The following is a 17,818-nucleotide window of genomic DNA, read 5'->3' on the forward strand; positions in this document are numbered from 1 at the left end:
AACATTAAAAAAAATTTTTTAAATGCCTGCATTAAACAAGAAGATCCCAAATTGACATCCTAAGTTTATACCTCAAAGAACTAGAAAAAGAACAAGCTGGGGCGCCTGGGTGGCGCAGTCGGTTAAGCATCCGACTTCAGCCAGGTCACGATCTCGCGGTCCGTGAATTCGAGCCCCGCGTCGGGCTCTGGGCTGATGGCTCAGAGCCTGGAGCCTGTTTCCGATTCTGTGTCTCCTTCTCTCTCTGCCCCTCCCCCGTTCATGCTCTGTCTCTCTCTGTCCCAAAAATAAATAAAAAACGTTGAAAAAAAAATTTAATAAAAGAAAAAGAACAAGCTAACTCCAAAGCTAACAGTAGAAAAGACATCAAAAGGTTAGAGGGGAGATAAAACAGAAAATGAAACAATAAAATCAACATAATCAAAAGCTAATTCTTCGAAAAGATCAGCAACTTGACAAATTTTTAGTTAACGTGACCAAGAAAAAAAGACTTGAATTACTAACTTCAGAGATGAAAATGGGGACCATTCTACAGACCTTAAAAATGGAAAGGGTTATAAAAGAAAACTATGAAAAATTGTACACCAATAAGTCAGATAACCTAGATGAAATGGATATGGTCCTATAAACATACAAAGTACCAAAACATTCCAGAAGAAATAGAATATTTGAATGACCTGTGACAAGTAAAGACTGAATCACCAGTCAAAACTTCCCACCCAGAAGAGTCCAGGACTACATGACTTCACTGGTAAATTCTACCAAACATTAAAAAAATAATTAACAATCCTTCTAAAACTCTCTCAAAATCCAGAATAGAATTATTTCCTAACTCATTCTGTGAAGCCAGGATTACCTTGATACCAAAACCAGGTAAAAACATTCCAAGAAAATTACAGACAAATACGATGTAAAAATGCTCAACAGAATACTAGCAAACATAATCCAACAGCATATTAAGAGGATTACACATATGACAAACAGCTTTATTCCAGGTGGGTCAACTAGAAAAATCAATCAATATAATACACCCATTAAAGGAGAAAAACCATATGATCATCTCTGTTGATGCAAAAAAAAAAAAAAAAAAAAAAATGCATTTCACAAAATCCTACCATGATAAAAACACTCAAACTAGGAATAGAAAAAAACTTCTTCAACATAAGAAAAAAATGTTATGAAAACCACAGAGTTAGCATACTCAATGGTGAAAGACTGAAAGCTTTGCCCCTGAGATAAGGAACAAGAGCAGAATGCTCTCATTTGCCACTCCTATTCAATGTTGGAATGGAAGTTCTAGCCAGAGCAGTTAGGCAAAAAAAATAATACTATCATTAAAAAAATTTTTTTAAAGGAAGGAAAAAGCCATTCAATTTGGAAAGAGTAAAACTATCTATTACAGATGACAAGTCCTATATAAGAAAACCTAAAGAACATATACACAAAAATTATTAGAGGTAATAAACAAATTCAGCACAAAAGTCAGTTCTATTTCTGTATACTAGTAATGAAATAAAAAATGAAAAACTTGAAAATGAAATAAAGAAAACAATCCTGGGACATGTGGGTGGCTCAGTCAGTTAAGCGTCCAGCTCTTGATTTCGGCTCCAGTCATGACCTCCTGGTTCGGGAGATTGAGTCCCGAGCTTGGGATTCTCTCCCTCTCTCTCTGCCCCTCCACTACTTGCACTCTCTCTCAAAATAAATAAATAAACATTTATTTTAAAAAAGAAAATAATTCCATTTATTGTGGCATCAAAAAAATACATACCTAGGAATAAATGTCTAAGAAGGTATAAGCATTGTACACTGAAAACTGGAAAAAACTGAAGGAAATGAAAGAAGACCAACATAAATGGAAAGATACCTTGTCCAGACATTGGAAGACTTAATATTGTTATGGCAATACAACTCAAACAATGGACAGAGTCAATGCAATCCCTGCCAAAATCTCAATGGCCTTTTTTTCAGAAATAGAAGAGCTGTTTCTAAAATTCATATAAAGCTTGCCCGTTTCTGCTGACATGTGAAGATCATGGAGCCATGGTTCTCTTCCTTACAACAAGAAAACTGAAAGACAAGACCTCTTCTTAGATCCACCAGAGAAATGAGGTCACAGGATAAATCACTGTCCTGAAAACTGGAGAGAAAGGAGTACAGGGAGAAACAAAACCTAGGAGCAGAAACCCATGCTGGAGATATTATTTCTTTTCACAAACCATACATACAAAGACAAAATAGGATGAATATCTAAACTGGTCAAGGCAAAAAACCACCAACCTAGAATTCTCTATCAGTGAAATTATCCTTCAACAGTAGAGGAGAAATAAAGGCTTTCTCAAACAACAACAGAGGGAATGTGTCACCAGCAGACCTGCCTTGCAAGAAATATCAAAAAAAGTTCTTCAGAAAGAAAATGACATAGATAAAAAACTTGGATCTAGGAGCATCTGGGTGGTTCAGGTGATTAAATGTCTCTCTCTTTTTTTTAATTTTTAAAAAAATGTTTATTTTATTTTATTTATTTATTTATTTATTTATTTTGAGAGAGACAGAGCGAGAGCTGAGGAGGGGCAGAGAGAGAAGGAGACACAGAATCTGAAGCAGGTTCCAGGCACTGAGCTATCAGCACAGAGCCGACGAGGGGCTTGAACTCCTGAACCATGAGATCACGACCTGAGCTGATGTTGAATGCTTAACCAACTGAGCCACCCAGGCACCCCTAAAAGTCTGACTCTTGATTTCAGCTCAGGTCATGATACCAGGGTTGTGGATCGAGCCCTGCAACAGGCTCTGGACTGCACATGGAGCAGGTTTAAGATTCTCTCCCCTCCCCCACCCCTCTCCTCCACTAGCACTTTCCCTCTCAAAATCAAAAACAAGTAACAAAACTTAGATCTACGAAAAGACCATTAGAGAAGGAATAAATGAAAATAAATTTTTTTTCTTTTTCTTAATAGATCTAACAGCTAAGTATTGGTTCAAAATACCAATAGCAACAATTTATTAGGTGACTACAGCTTGGATAAGTAATCACAAAAATGTTATGAGAGACAGGAAGGAAGAATTGGGACAACTGTTATAAGACACCAACACAAACCATAAAGCAATATAGTGTTATTTGGAAGTAGACTTAGATTAGTTATAAATGTATAAGGCAAACTATAAGGCAACCACTAAAAACATTTAAAAATTCATATGCAATTGCAAGGAACAACAAATAGCCAAACACAATCTTGGAAAATCTTGAAAAACAAAATCAGACTTCTACTTTCTGAAATTATTTTAAAGTCACCACAAAACTACAATAATTAAACCAGTGTGGTAAGTGGCACTAAAACACATATATAGATCAACAAAATAAGAGTCCAGAAACAAGCCTATTCATCTATGACCAACAGATTTTCAAGAAGAATATGCCAAGAGCATTCACTGGGGAAAGATCAAACAGTACTAGGACAACTGGATACCCACATGCAAAAGAATAAAGCTGAACCTTAACCTCATACTGTAAAACTCGAAATAGATCAAAGATCTAACTATATGAGCTAAAAGTATCACACTCTTAGAAGATAGACAAATGTGGCTCAGTCAGTTAAGCATCTGACTTCAGTTCAGTTCATGATATTATAGACTGAGCTCTGCATCAGGCTCTCTGCTGTCAGCACAGAACCCGCTTCGCATCCTCTGTCCCCTTTTCTCTCTGCCTTTCCCCCACTCACTCCCCCCTCTCTAAAATAAAGAAAAAGAAAAAAAAAATTCATTAAAAAAAAAAAGTGGGGCACCTGGATGGCTCAGTCAGTTGAGCAAGTAATTCTTGATTTCAGCTCAGGTCATGATCCCAGTTATGGGGATAAAGCCCAATACAGGCTTCGAGCTGAGTGTGGAGCCTGCTTAAAATTCTTCTCTCGCTCTGCCCCTCTCCCCCACTCATACTCTCTCTCTTCTCTAAAATTAAAAAAAAAAAAAAATGGGAATGAAAACTGGTGCAGCCACTCTGGATAACAGTATGGAGGTTCCTCAAAAAACTAAAAACAGAACTACCCTACAACCCAGCAATTGCACTACCAGGCATTTATCCATGGGATACAGGTGTGCTGTTTCGAAGGGACACATGCACTCCCATGTTTATAGCAGCACTACCAACAATAGCCAAAGTATGGAAAGAGCCCAAATGTCCATCGATGGATGAATGGATAAAGAAGATGCAGTATATATATACAATGGAGTATTACTCGGCAATCAAAAAGAATGAAATCTTGCCATTTGCAACTACGTGGATGGAACTGGAGGGTATTATGCTAAGTGAAATTAGAGAAAAACAAAAATCATATAAATTCACACATATGAGGACTTTAAGAGACAAAACAGATGAACATAAGGGAAGGGAAACAAAAATAATATAAAAACATGGAGGGGGACAAAACAGAAGAGACTCATAAATATGGAGAACAAACTGAGGGTTACTGGAGGGGTTGTGGGAGGGGCATTAAGGAATCTACTCCTGAAGTCATTGTTGCACTATATGCTAACTAAATTGGATGTAAATTTAAAAAAATAAGTTAAAAATAAATAAATAAAAACAATAAAATAAAAAAAAAAATAAATAAAAAAATTTTAAAAAGGTACAAAGTAACAGATTTGGTGATAACATAGAAAAATGAAAACCCGGGGCGCCTGGGTGGCGCAGTCGGTTAAGCGTCCGACTTCAGCCAGGTCACGATCTCGAGGTCCGGGAGTTCGAGCCCTGCGTCGGGCTCTGGGCTGATGGCTCAGAGCCTGGAGCCTGTTTCCGATTCTGTGTCTCCCTCTCTCTCTGCCCCTCCCCCGTTCATGCTCTGTCTCTCTCTGTCCCAAAAATAAATAAACGTCGAAAAAAAAAATTAAAAAAAAAAAAAAAAAAAAAAAGAAAAATGAAAACCCTAGGGGCACCCGGGTATCTCAGTCAGTTAAGCTGATTTCAGCTCAGGTCAGGTCATGATGTCATGGTCGTGAGATTGAGACCCCAGTCAGGTTCCATGTGGGGCTCTGCACTGGGCTACATGCTGGGCATGCTAGGCTCCATGCTTAAGATTCTGTCCCTCTCCATTCCTCCCTCCCCCTCTCCAAATTAAAAACCCTTGAACATTGCTGGTGAGAATCTAAAATGGTGCAGCCACTGTGAACAACAGTTGGCAGTTCCTCAAAAGCAAAATGTAGGGGCCCGTGGCTGGCTCAGTCAGTAAAGCATCTTGATCTCAAGGTAGTGAGTTCAAGCCTCATGATGGGTGCAGAGATTACAAAAATAAGTAAGTAAATAAGCTTAAAAAAAAAAAGGTTTAAAAAAAAAAGTTAAATGTAAAATTACCACATGACCCAGCAATTCCATTCCTAGTTACATAACCAAAAGAATTGAAAACCAATACTCAAACAAAAACTTCTACATGAATGTTCATACGAACACTACTGACAATAATTAAAAGATGGAAACAACTAAAAACATCTATGAACTGATGAATGGACAAACAAATGGGGTATATCCATACAGAATATTTTTCAGCCATAAAAAAAAAATGAAGTACTGATACATACTACAACATGGATGGACTTAGAAATCGTTAAGCTAAGTGAAAGAAGCAGAAACATTTTATATGATTTCATGTTACAAAATAACCACAATAGGTAAATCCAAAGAGAAAAAAAGCAGATTAGTGTTTTCCAGGGGGTATGGAGAAAGAGGAACAGGGAGGAACTGCTTAATAGGTTTGGGGTTTTCCTTTGGGGATGATGAAAATGTGTTGGAACTAGATAAAGGTTATGGTTGCAAAACACCATGAATGTACCAAATGCCACCAAACTATACACTTTAAAATGGTTACTTTTACAAAAATGAACTACTGGGACCTCATCAAAATAAAAAGCTTCTGCACAGCAAAGGAAACAATCAGCAAAACTAAAAGACAACCAAAGGAATGGAAGAAGATTTTTGCAAACAACATATCAGATAAAGGGTTAGTATCCAAAATCTATGAAGAACTTATCAAACTCAACACCCAAAAAACAAATAATTCAGTGAAGAAATGGGCAAAAGACATGAATAGACACTTCTCCAAAGAAGATATCCAGATGTCAACCAACACATGAAAAAATGCCCAACATCACTCATCATCAGGGAAATACAAATCAAAACCAAAAGGAGATACCACCTCTCACCCGTCAGAATGGCTAACATTAACAACTCAGGCAACAACAGATGTTGGCGAGGATGCGGAGAAAGAGGATCTCTTTTGCAGTGTTGGTGGGAATGCAAGCTGGTGCAGCCACTCTGGAAGACAGGATGGAGGTTCCTCAAAAAACTAAAAATAGAACTACCCTAAGATCCAGCAATTGCACTACTAGGCATTTATCCATGGGATACAGGTGTGCTGTTTCAAAGGGACACATGCACCCCCATGTTAGCAGCACTATCAACAACAGCCAAAGTATGGAAAGAGTCCAAATGTCCATCGATGGTTGAACAGATAAAGAATGAAATCTTGCCATTTGCAAGTACATGGATGGAACTAGAGGGTATTATGCTAAGCAAAATTAGAGAAAGACAAATATATGACTTCACTCATATGAGGACTTTAAGAGACAAAACAGATGAACATAAGGGAAGGGAAGCAAATATCAAAGCAGGGAGGGGAACAAAACATAAGAGACTTACCTATGGAGAACAAACAGAGGGTTACTGGAAGGGCTGTGGGAGGGGGGATGGGCTAAATGGGTAAGGAGCATTAAGTAATCTAATCCTGAAATCATTATTGCACTATATGCTAACTAACTTGGATGTAAATTAAAAAAATAAATTAAATTAAAAATAAATAAATAAAATGACTACTTTTATGTCACATCAATTTTACCTCAATAAGTACAGTAAGAGGGTACTGAAACTAATAACATCTTATGAAAACAATTACCCAAACATGTCAAGTTTTTGTACTATTTCTTACTTATCAACTAAAAATAAAACTGAAATATTTCTTTTAAAAAAATTTTTTTTTAATGTTTATTTATTTTTGAGAGAGACAGAGACAAAATGTGAGTGGGTTAGGGGCAGAGAGACAGGGAGACACAGAATCCGAAGCAGGCTCCAGGCTCTGAGGTGTCAGCACAGAGCCCGATGTGGGCTCAAACTCGTGAGCTGTAAGATCATGACCTGAGCCTAAATCAGACGCTCAACCAACTGAGCCACCCAGGTGCCCCTATGTCTTTTTTTTTTAAGTTGTTTTTTTTTTCCCATAATCTCTACCGTGGGGCTCAAACTCATGAGCCCAAGATCAAGAGCTGCACACTCTTCCAAATGAACCAGCCAGGCACCCCAACACTAAGATATTTCTTTTTTTTTTTTTTTTTAAAGTATACTTCACACCCAGCATGGGGCCCAAAAAGGGCTTCAACTCACGACCCTGAGATTAAAACCTGAGTGAGGGGCGCGTGGGTGGCTCAGTTGGTTAAACATCCAACTTCAGGTCAGGTCATGAATTCGAGGTTCATGCCTGCTTGTGGTTCTCTCTCTCTCTCTCTCTGTCCCTCCCCCACTCACTCCGTTCTCTTAAAATAAATAAATAAACTTAAAAAAAAAAAGATGCTCCTGACTTTTTTCTAAATCACAATATTTCTCTGGAGACAAGAGTAGTATTATATATAGGGGGTGCCTGGGTGGCTCAGTCAGTTGAGCATCCGACTTCGGCTCAGGTCATGATCTCACAGTTCCGTGAGTTCGAGCCCCGCGTCGGGCTCTGTGCTGACAGCTTGAGGCCTGGAGCCTGCTTTGGATTCTGTGTCCCCCTCTCTGCTCCTCCCCTGCTCACACTCGGTCTCTCTCTCTCAAAAATAAATAAGGATTAAAAAAAATTTTTTTTAAGAGTATTATAGAAAGCTTCTCAAACATAATTTATTCACAGACTTATTTACTATAAAATCTAAAAGATTAAAAAAAAATTTTTTTAATGTTTATTTTAGAGAGAGAAAGAGAACAAGCAGGGGAGGGGCAGGGAGAGAGGGAGACACAGAATACGAAGCAGGCTCCAGGCTCCAAGCTGTCAGCACAGAGCCCTCCCTAGGCAGGGCTTGAACTCACGAACCATGAGATCATGATCTGAGCCAAAGTCAGAAGCTTCACTGACTGAGCCACCCAGGTGCCCCTAAAAGCTATTTTTTAAAAGCTGGATGAGGTGGCTAATTTAGAAACCATGAGCAAAAAGTTCAAACAAAACCTGAAAACTCAGCTATCCCAAATTACTTCAAATTTTATACCTATAAAGCACAATACAAAAATTTCCTTTAGTTATTTTTCACAATCACTTTTACAAAATAGTTTCAAGTTTTCTGACTTGCCGTGTTACCCAGTGTAAGCACTATTTCCCTTCTAACAGGGACTTCCCTTTCCTATCTGACATTTAGGATTAAAACTTTTCTGAGTCAATCTTCTCCTTTATTTCTTGGTCTCCAGATATTACTAGTTGTTTCTTCAAAAGAGGCTTTAGAGGTTAGAGATACTTGAACTTGGCATCCTGTGTCTACCACTTACCAACAATGTGAATTTTGGAGCTAGCTACTCTCTTGGCCTCATTGCCCAATCTGTAAAATTGTAGTAATAGCCACACAGCAGTGGTTTGTTGTGAGAAAAAGGAGACAATGTGTCCAAAGCAGTTAGCATACTGCCCATTACATAAACAGTCAAACTGTCATCACTGTTATGACTATTCTGTGTTCTCACCAAAAATTCGCTAGAACAGGCCCTGCCTGATTGTATCATTAGATTATGTCTGTACCTCTTCAGCTGGCTTTCTTCATTCATATCTTTTAGTATCCCAAAGGATTCAGCACATCACCATCAGATTTGCCTTCAGACATACAAACGCATGCTGTTACTCCCCCAGCCTAAAAAACCTTCACTGGGTCCCTACTTATTGCCAACATCAAATCTAACTTCCTCTGCCTGCCTTTCATTACCCTCTATTAACAACTGTTCTCAAACTTTTGTGTACATCTGGAATGTTTGTTAAAATAGATTGGTAGACCCCACCCCTACAGTTTCCAATTCAGTAAGTCTAGAGCAGGCCACAAAATTTGCATTCATAATAAATGTTCAGGTGATGCTAATGGTGCTGGTTGGGGAACCACACTTTGAGAAGTCCTGCTCTTACATATGACCCCATTCTGCCTCCTTAAGCTTATTTTTTCCTACTCCCTAACTGGCCCACACAGCTTTGGATTAGTCTTTTCACAGGCTGCACCCAATTCCCCCTCCCTGCTTAGCTCTACTGCCTGAAAACACTTTCCTGCTTACCCAAATCGTATCTATCTTTTAAACCTGTGGTTCCCAGCACTGCCTGCACATTATAATCACCTGGGAAAGCTTTTTCACAAACTATGGACTCACCACCCCTGAGATTCTGATTCAACTGATTCTGGGAAAAATTTCTCCAAGTGATTCTAAACAGCTGCCAGAGCCAAGATCCACTACTTTACCTTCAATCTGATTTCCATTAGAATTATGAACTGAATGTTCTTCCCTCCTAAGTCCTACAGTATTCCCAGATTATACCAGGTTTGCACCTAATTACTTATCACGTTGTATTACTCTCAACCTTCCATTTTAAGTCTTGTTTTTCCAAATAAATATTATCTTCAATTTCTATATTCCTAAAGCACAAGTATGGTGAATACACAGTAGGAACTCTGTGGTTACTTCTTCATTGATTATGGATTCAAATTAGAAGTCAGAGCTTTAAACGATTTCTAATTTATCCCAATTAGGAAACTATGCTCTCTCTCTTTCTCTCTTTAAGGGGAGGGAGAAAGAAGAGGAACACTTTAATTTTTTTAACTTTATTTATTTTGAGAGAGACAGAGACAGCATGAGTGGGGGAGGGGCAGAGAGCGGGAGAGAGAGATGATCCCAAACAGGCTCTGTGCTGCCAGCACTAAGCCCAACATGGGGCCCGAACTCACAAAACTCTGAGATCATGACCTGAATCGGACCAAGAGTCGGACTCTGAACCAACTGAGCCACCCAGGCACCCACCTCTTTTCTTTTTTTTTAAACACCATTTTGCAATAAGCTTATTTTGTTATGGTGATCATTTAACTCTTTCTTTCCCCAATAACTAAATTGGAAAGAAAAATACTAATGTATCAAATGCTGTGGAGAATAAAATGATTAATAGCATCATAAATGGCTTCACAAGTGCTTCCTTACAGCAAATAGCCTTTTTTGAATTCATTAAAGACTGTTTCAAAACAGTTAAAGAGAATCAAAGCACACATATTTAAAGATGCTGAAGCTCTGAATAGTTCTATGATTTGTTTTCTCAACAGATGTGCATCCTTCAAGCCCTGAATTTACCAGATGCATATTAAATTAATCCATACTTTTAGTTTTACATAACACTCCACTCTAGCTTTATACAGTACCACATACGGCAGAATTCCACTGTTGCTTTATGACATTAAATATTAACAAATTATCTCCACTGTGCAAAAAAAAAACCAGTAAGATTCATTTTAATGCACCCGAACGTGTGCTTACTAAATACAAGCTTTGTTATTTTTTAATTGGCCGATTTCTATCTAAAATGTGAAAAACGACAAATTTGCTCTTAACTAAAGATCCAGTGACACCCGGTACTTTAAGAAATACACACTCAACATTTCAGAAATTAACTAGGAATTCAACCAAAATCTTGAATTCACTACTGTAGTATAGAATTTCTAGAAAATGTACTTCTTACAAAATCATAATTTCTTCATTCACTAAAATGAACTTGTGTATTATAAAAAAAGATGACTGGACTGGGAGTCTGGAGATACGTGTTCCAGTCTGACTCTTTATAGCTAGATCATCTTGAGTGAGTCACTTAGTCTCCCTGCACTTCAGTAATCTCCACTAAAAAGTGAAAGGGTCTAACTAGACCATCTCTATGTTTTCTTTTAGCTTTATGATCCCATAATCAATGAAAGTCAAGAAACACAAGCATTAACCAGATGGATCCCATTAAAAACAAAGTGAGCTTACACCCTGATTGATTTGGAGAGCATCTATCTCTACAAAGTGTAAGTGCTTTCACACAGATTGTCCCTTGGGTCTATTATTAATTAACTAGGTGAAAAAGCAAATTAAAACCTACCAAATATGGAGTTTTTAAACAGTTTTTGCATCATACCTCAGATAACCAGAATATCTGAAGGTCAAAATACCAATTAAGATTAAGATGCTTTGGATAATGTAAGGTGTCCTCTAAGTCCAGGAAAGGATAGTTAATAAAGCGAACTGAAAGCGAATTCTAGTTAACAAATACAACTCAGTGGGCACTTGGGTGGCTCAGCCAGTTAAGCATCTGACTCTTGATTTTGGCTCAGGTCATGATCTCAGGATTTGTGAGATTGAGTCCCATGTCAAGTTCTGGGCTGACAGCAAGGAGCCTGCTTGGGATTCTTTCTCTCTGCCAGTCTCCCGTTCACACACATGGTCACTTGCTAGCTAGCTCTCTCTCGCTCTCACTCTCTCTCAAAATAAATAAACATTAAAAAAACAAAAAGCAAAAAACAGGTGCCTGGGTGGGTCAGTCAGTTAAGCGTCAGACTTCAACTCAGGTCATGATCTCACAGTTCATGAGATTGAACCCTGCATTGGACTCTGCACTGACAGAGTAGGGTCTGCTTGGGATTCTCTCTTAGTTCTCTGTCCTTCCCCCCACCCCATACGTGTGTGTATGTGCTCTCTCAAAATAAATATAAAAAAAAACAACAACAGATTTTTAGGGTGGTAAAAACTCTTCTATATAAAACTGTGGATACATATTATTATGAGGTTGTTAAAACCCACAGAACTATATGACACAAAGAGTAAACCTTAACGAAACTACAGTTAATGTTATCAATATTGGTACATTAATTGTAACTAATGTACCACACTAACAAGAGATGTTAATAATAGAGGAAATGGAGGGAGTGCAGTTTTGTGGATAAGGAGAGATATGGAACTCTATCTGCTCAATTATTCCGTAAATCTAAAACTGTGAAAAAAAATATTTGAATAAAAAAAACTGGGCATCCACATCTCAAACAGTAGACATCACTACTGAAATTTGAGAAAAATTAAAGAAATTAACGTGAAATAAAATCTAATTTAAATCAATTCATATAAATTAAAAAAAATTAATTTCAATCTCCTTGCCTTTTTCCTGGCATTGGTTATATCCCTGCTCACTATCACTTACATGAGAGAGTGACCTCTAGGAAATGGAGAAAAAAATCCAGCTAGGAAGCTGCTTCACCACAGGTATGGTTAGCAATTTGGGATGAAGAATTAAAATGAGATCCAGTGATTATCATGGGTGCACACGTGCACATGCACACACATTTTCACGTGACTCATTAATACCAGAAGACAAAACGTATTTATAAGCTTATTAAGAGGAACATAAATGCATGGTATTTATTCAGAGGCCCGTAGTCCTCAACACCCCTTTTTCTAGGTTAGAAAATGTAAGCCAAAGGGGCACCTGGGTGGCAGTCAGTTAAGCATCTGATTCTTGATAATGGCTCAGGTCATGATCTTGTGGGTCACAGGATTAAGCCCCACATCTGGTTCCATGCTCAGTACGGAGCTTGGGATTTTCTCTGTCCCTCTCTCTCTGTCTCTCCCTTGCTCCTGTTCTCTCTCACTCTCAACATAAGTAAACTTAAAAAAAAAAAAAGTGTAATCTATAGAAATCAATGTGGGTCCAATGCTATTGTTCCTTGGAAAATTTACCTGTTATTTTGATGAAGCCATCAAACCACGTTGTTTTGACAGGCTTACCCAGCACCTAGAGGTGTTGGTAGTACCAAGTCCTCTTGGATGGCAAAGGCAATGGCTACCTCTGTTCACTCAGCTTCTCTGGCCAAGGCAAAATCCAAGAGAATATCCCTTTCCCCAATATGTCTATGCCTCCATTGTGATGGGTTAGCAATTATTGAAGAACAATTCCCATCCCTGACACCCCAGCCCTTGCCATAACTACATTGCACACTTGGAGCTTCTGGTGAGGAACAGACTAAACGATACAGGGGCAGTCCATCAGTGCTCCTACAATACCAGAATATTCCTGCTGCAGATAAAACATGGCTCTCTTCTATCCAGATTGGTCTCTCTTCAGGCCATTTCTAAGATACTACTTTATAGTTTCTCAAAGATGCTTGGCTTTTTCTGGTCCATGCCAGGTGCCAAGTACTATAACCTAAACAAGTTATGGTCTTTTCCAGCTCAGTAAACCCAAAAGCCTATCCTCAGGATTTATTAAGATCCAAACTGAAAAATGGCAAGTATGCGCCCTATGAAGTATATGGTGCCATTTAGATGAAAACAATAGCAGCTGGTATATGGTAAGGCCAAACTCCCTGCTGAAAGCCTAAGTTTAAACAGACTTATCACTAAAATGAAAAAATCCTCAGCAGAAACTTCTCTTCTGTAAGTGGCAACATCAAGGACTAACAAATATTTATTCTGTATCTCCATTACCCAATTTTTTTAAAGCAACTTCCACCAGCAAGTATTTCTGACAAAAATGGTTTATTAAGTCAATGATGACCAAGATACAAGAAGCTACTTAATAGTCAGGTAGTTTAAATTACTTTTAACCATTGTCTGTGATCTTTTTGTGTAACTCAATATAAACATGCAAGTTCTATTAGTTATATGTTCATTGATATAGCTGAAATTATATAACCTAAATCTACTGAGGATTTTTAGTTTTGAAAAATAATCTGTTGAATTCAGAGCCATAAAACACGAAGGGGTGAGGGAATAAGGAATCTGAAACAGATGGCATCTGATTTTTTTTTTCCTGAGTCCATCTTGAACATAATCCCAATAATGTCAAAATCCAATTTAGCTCTCCAAATAAGTAATCCACATACTTAAAATGGTAATTCTGAAGTAAATTCACTTTTTCCCCCTCCCAGCGTCTCAAAGTTTCTATCTTAGGCAGAAATGAGTAGAAATAAGAAAGATGTTAAAAAGAGAAAAACTATCATTCCACAAATTCTACAGTTCTTTCATGAAAATCTACTTCCACTTATCTAAAGCCATTGAAGCAGTTTCTAACAAGACTGGCGATATTAAAGTTTGTCTACGATATCAGCTGTTTTTTTCTTTATACAGTGATTATTTATCCTTATTAGAGACCAAATCATATCTGCAGAAAGTAATATACTTTAAAATAGGAACAAGCTCTGGAAGAATATTCATTTGGTTTGAGTAAAGCACTACTTGGCATTTTTAAAACATTTCCACGGTAACTCTTTCACTACTAATTTGGCAGCACTGATAAAATTAACTGTACTTTGTTCCTTACATGATTCTCGTATGTGGTATATAAACCTTCCCAATCTTTCCTCAAACTTTTTGAGATCATCCAAGAGATGTATACTGAAAAGGGTTTAGTCATTTTTAGATTTCCTGACAAGCAAATTTCCTAAAGGACAACTGCAAAGATCCTTGGAATGGCCACATACTTTGAGTAGAAAAGCTCACTGAGAAGTGTCCTAACGGTCTGTATATATCCAGCCATTTTTCAATTTGACCAACATTTATTTGGTGCCTGTTATGTAGCTGCAATGGCAGATAAAATTTAAGATAGTATTTCTACTTCAAAGAGCATGCAATATAGTTAGAGAGTTGTTTTTTTTTTTTAATGTTTATTTATTTTTGAGATCATGACCTGAGCCGAAATCAAGAGATGGGCGCTTAACCAACTAAGCCACCCAATGCTCCACAGAGTTCAGAGTTTTATTTAAAAAAAAAAAAAAAAAAAGTTGAACTCTGTGAACAGAGACATGGGAAAGAAATTTATTTGAAAATTTCTCTTAAAATATGTAAAACCTATAAACCACTCTAAAAAGTGATAATGAATTACAAACTTTATACCCACTTTCCACACATAAAAAATCTTATTAAAGCAAATGATTTGACTTATACTGAGTATAAAGTACATTTAAAAATTATTAACTACAGCTGACATTACAAAGCAAAATATATTATTTGGTAATCTGATATAATGGGTTACGTGTAACTGTATCATTTTAAATCTATAAAGTGATCAATATAAAGACAGTTTCTGAGATTTAGTTCTATATTCTCATCATGAAGGCTTTAAAGGCAGAAATTCATTCCATTTTCACTTGTTTTACAGAATTACACATAAGAATTCTATAAGTACTGCTAATAGTTTAAGTCTAATTAAGATGAGTCATGCTACTGATGTTGACGTTAATCTTAAAATCACAACTATTTTCTAGTTTATGCCCCAATTTTAATTCTCTGCAGAGACATATGAACTTAATCAAAATATCTATGTGTTGTACGTACGGAAGTGATGAATTACTATATTGTTCACCTGAAACTAATATAATACTGTATGTTAACTAACTGGAATTAAAAACTTTAAAAACATTTATATACATTATTTTTTCTTAATGTTTATTTGTTTCAGAGAGAGAGTGAGCGAGCAGTGGGAGGGCAGAGAAAGAGGGAGACACAGAATCTGAAGCAGGCTCCAGGCTCTGAACTGTCAGCACAGAGTCCGACACAAGGCTCTAACTCATGAACCAAGAGATCATGACCTGAGCCGAAGAGGGCAGCTTAACCGACTGAGCCACCCAGCCTCCCCTGTACATTACTCTTTAAATATCTTTCTATCAATCTACACTAGACACATTACAAATCTGAGAAAAATCTGAGAGAAACAATATTGCTCACTTCAGTAAGTGCATATACTGTCCTTTATTTAGAGTTTAAAGAAACATCTGATCATTGAATTTCCTGCTACTTATGATCAATTTCTAGAAGCCATTGAAAGCCCTGTTGTATACATATGCTTTTGCAATATTATCCATTCACTTCCTGTCTCAAACCTCATTCCACAAAATTGTGCTACCTTGACTGTGTGAGATTAATGATAATAACTGATCTTTCAGTTAGAAGGTGCTTCCATTTGAAGTGAACTGTTCTTTAAATACCACACACACACACACACACACACACACACACACACACGCTCTTAAAATACTGGTAAAATTTTTTACTCATTCTGCTTACGAAGAAACTAAATCTCTGGTAGGTCCCATGACTTGCCCAAGGTCAACAACTAGCCAGTGGCATAGTCTGGGTTCAATCCCAGATTTACCTATCTCAAAGCCAATACTTCCACTTGACCACAATTATCTCCTTAAAAGATTAAGAGACAGGCTCAAAAGCAGAGGATCTAGTCTTTGAACGTTTACCTATCTATTCTGGGACATCTATTACCATAGTACCTACAATTCAGTCGCTAATTGAAATATAAATGAAGAGGGTCTTTCTGCTTCATTTAAACTAGAACAGGCTTACAGGCAGATAAACAGATTGGAAAAAGAGGCTTGCCTCAACATGTCTCGCCTAGACCTCTATATCTATATAGTTCCCCCAACCTATTTTTTACAAACATGCATATCTACCAAACAAGGCTATACCCGACCAGCCTGTAGTTTGGTGCTTTTCCGTACTGCACTTTTCTAAGACAATTTATACCAGATTCAATATCGAGCTGGGATACCTGGTTAAATATGCCATTCTGGCACTTTCCAAACATTTGAAGTATCATTTAGGGGCAACGAACCCAGTTCCACCCTCTCATACAGGCTGTGATGTTTGCCCACTTGGGGGTACCGCTCCGATAAGGACTCTGGGGCGAGAGAGCAGTAAAGGAAGAAGTGGAGGAAGCACACGGAAGTTGGGTGGAGAGAGGTCTCCTTACCCACTCTTCTGCCCTAGCTCAGCCAAGGGCGGCTCCCCGCGGTGCCCAGCCGACTAACAACCCCCCACAACCCTGAAAGCCGTGCTCCGTTTCAGGAGGGTAGGCAAGGGAAGCAAGGAATTGCCCTAACCACTCTGACGAGGTCCATGCTCCCCTTTTGGCCCGAGGATGCTCCCCCTTTCAGAGCGAATCCTCCAGGGGGCAAACTCCCGGTCCACTCCGGCCGAACTCTGCATCCGAGGGGGCGCCTCCTCCACAACCTCGAGCTGACCACCCGACACTCTCTGCCAGCGGGGTCCCCCAAACCCTCCATTCCACCCCCGCTAGCCGCCACACACACGCCGGCCTGCGCCCCACCCAGGATCTCCGCCGGCCCCCTCCCCAACCCGGAGAAGGGCCCCCCACCAGCCCCTACAGACACGCACACCCTCAGGCTCCTGCCTCCCGGACCCCATCGAAGCCGGAGTGAGTACCTGGTCCGGCGGTACTCAGAGGCGCAGAAGGGGCGGGCGCGGTCCCCTCCCGGAGGCTCCGAGTGCTTCTCTACCCACCCGCAGCGGTGGCTCCTCTCTTTCCCAGGAGCGGGAGGGAGGAGAGGTGCGGGAGGGGAGGGGGAAAGCGAGGAGCCAAGGGGCTATAGAAGCCGAGCCGGAACCACTAGTGCTGGCCCCACCCTCGGCCGGGCGCAGAGTACCCTGGCGCTCCCGATAGGACGGACTTAAAGCAGGCAGTGAGAAATGGACACCATCACTTCCGGGTTATCCAGGCTACGGCCCCTCCCTAGCAACCGCGTGGGGTTGCTAAGCGGAAGTACCTTCAAAGACAACCACCCCCATTTCTTTTGGGACTACCAGAAGGTAGCTAGGAGCGGGTGCTCATCTTTGGCGACACCCTATTACCTTTTGCTCCTGGTCTTAGACGAGACACACTCTTAGCTACCAGAGACACGCAGCCCAACTTGCTTTTCCCTTCAGCTGCGGCACCCCCCACCAATCTCCAGCCACTGTATACAC

At 39.1% G+C, this 17,818-nt stretch overlaps 1 protein-coding gene across 11 annotated transcripts in view; it reads right to left on the reverse strand.

The window, feature by feature from the left end:
• Positions 1-17,508, reverse strand: part of CSNK1G1 (casein kinase 1 gamma 1) — a 162,348-nt gene extending 144,840 nt beyond the window's left edge. For 4 of the 11 annotated variants that reach the window (XR_015252705.1, XM_025920064.2, XM_086710914.1 and 1 more), the window contains exon 1: positions 17,279-17,506. The gene's annotated coding sequence lies outside the window, so the exon portion shown is untranslated. Of the gene's footprint in view, positions 1-17,278 lie in introns of all 11 variants that reach the window. The other 7 variants (XM_086710916.1, XM_025920063.2, XM_086710918.1 and 4 more) reach the window with 4 other exon arrangements.
• Between the last annotated feature and the right edge of the window lie 310 nt (positions 17,509-17,818).

Source organism: Puma concolor, chromosome B3, assembly GCF_028749965.1.
Source record: "Puma concolor isolate L17-30 chromosome B3, mPumCon1.1.hap2, whole genome shotgun sequence".
Taxonomy (NCBI): domain Eukaryota; kingdom Metazoa; phylum Chordata; class Mammalia; order Carnivora; family Felidae; genus Puma; species Puma concolor.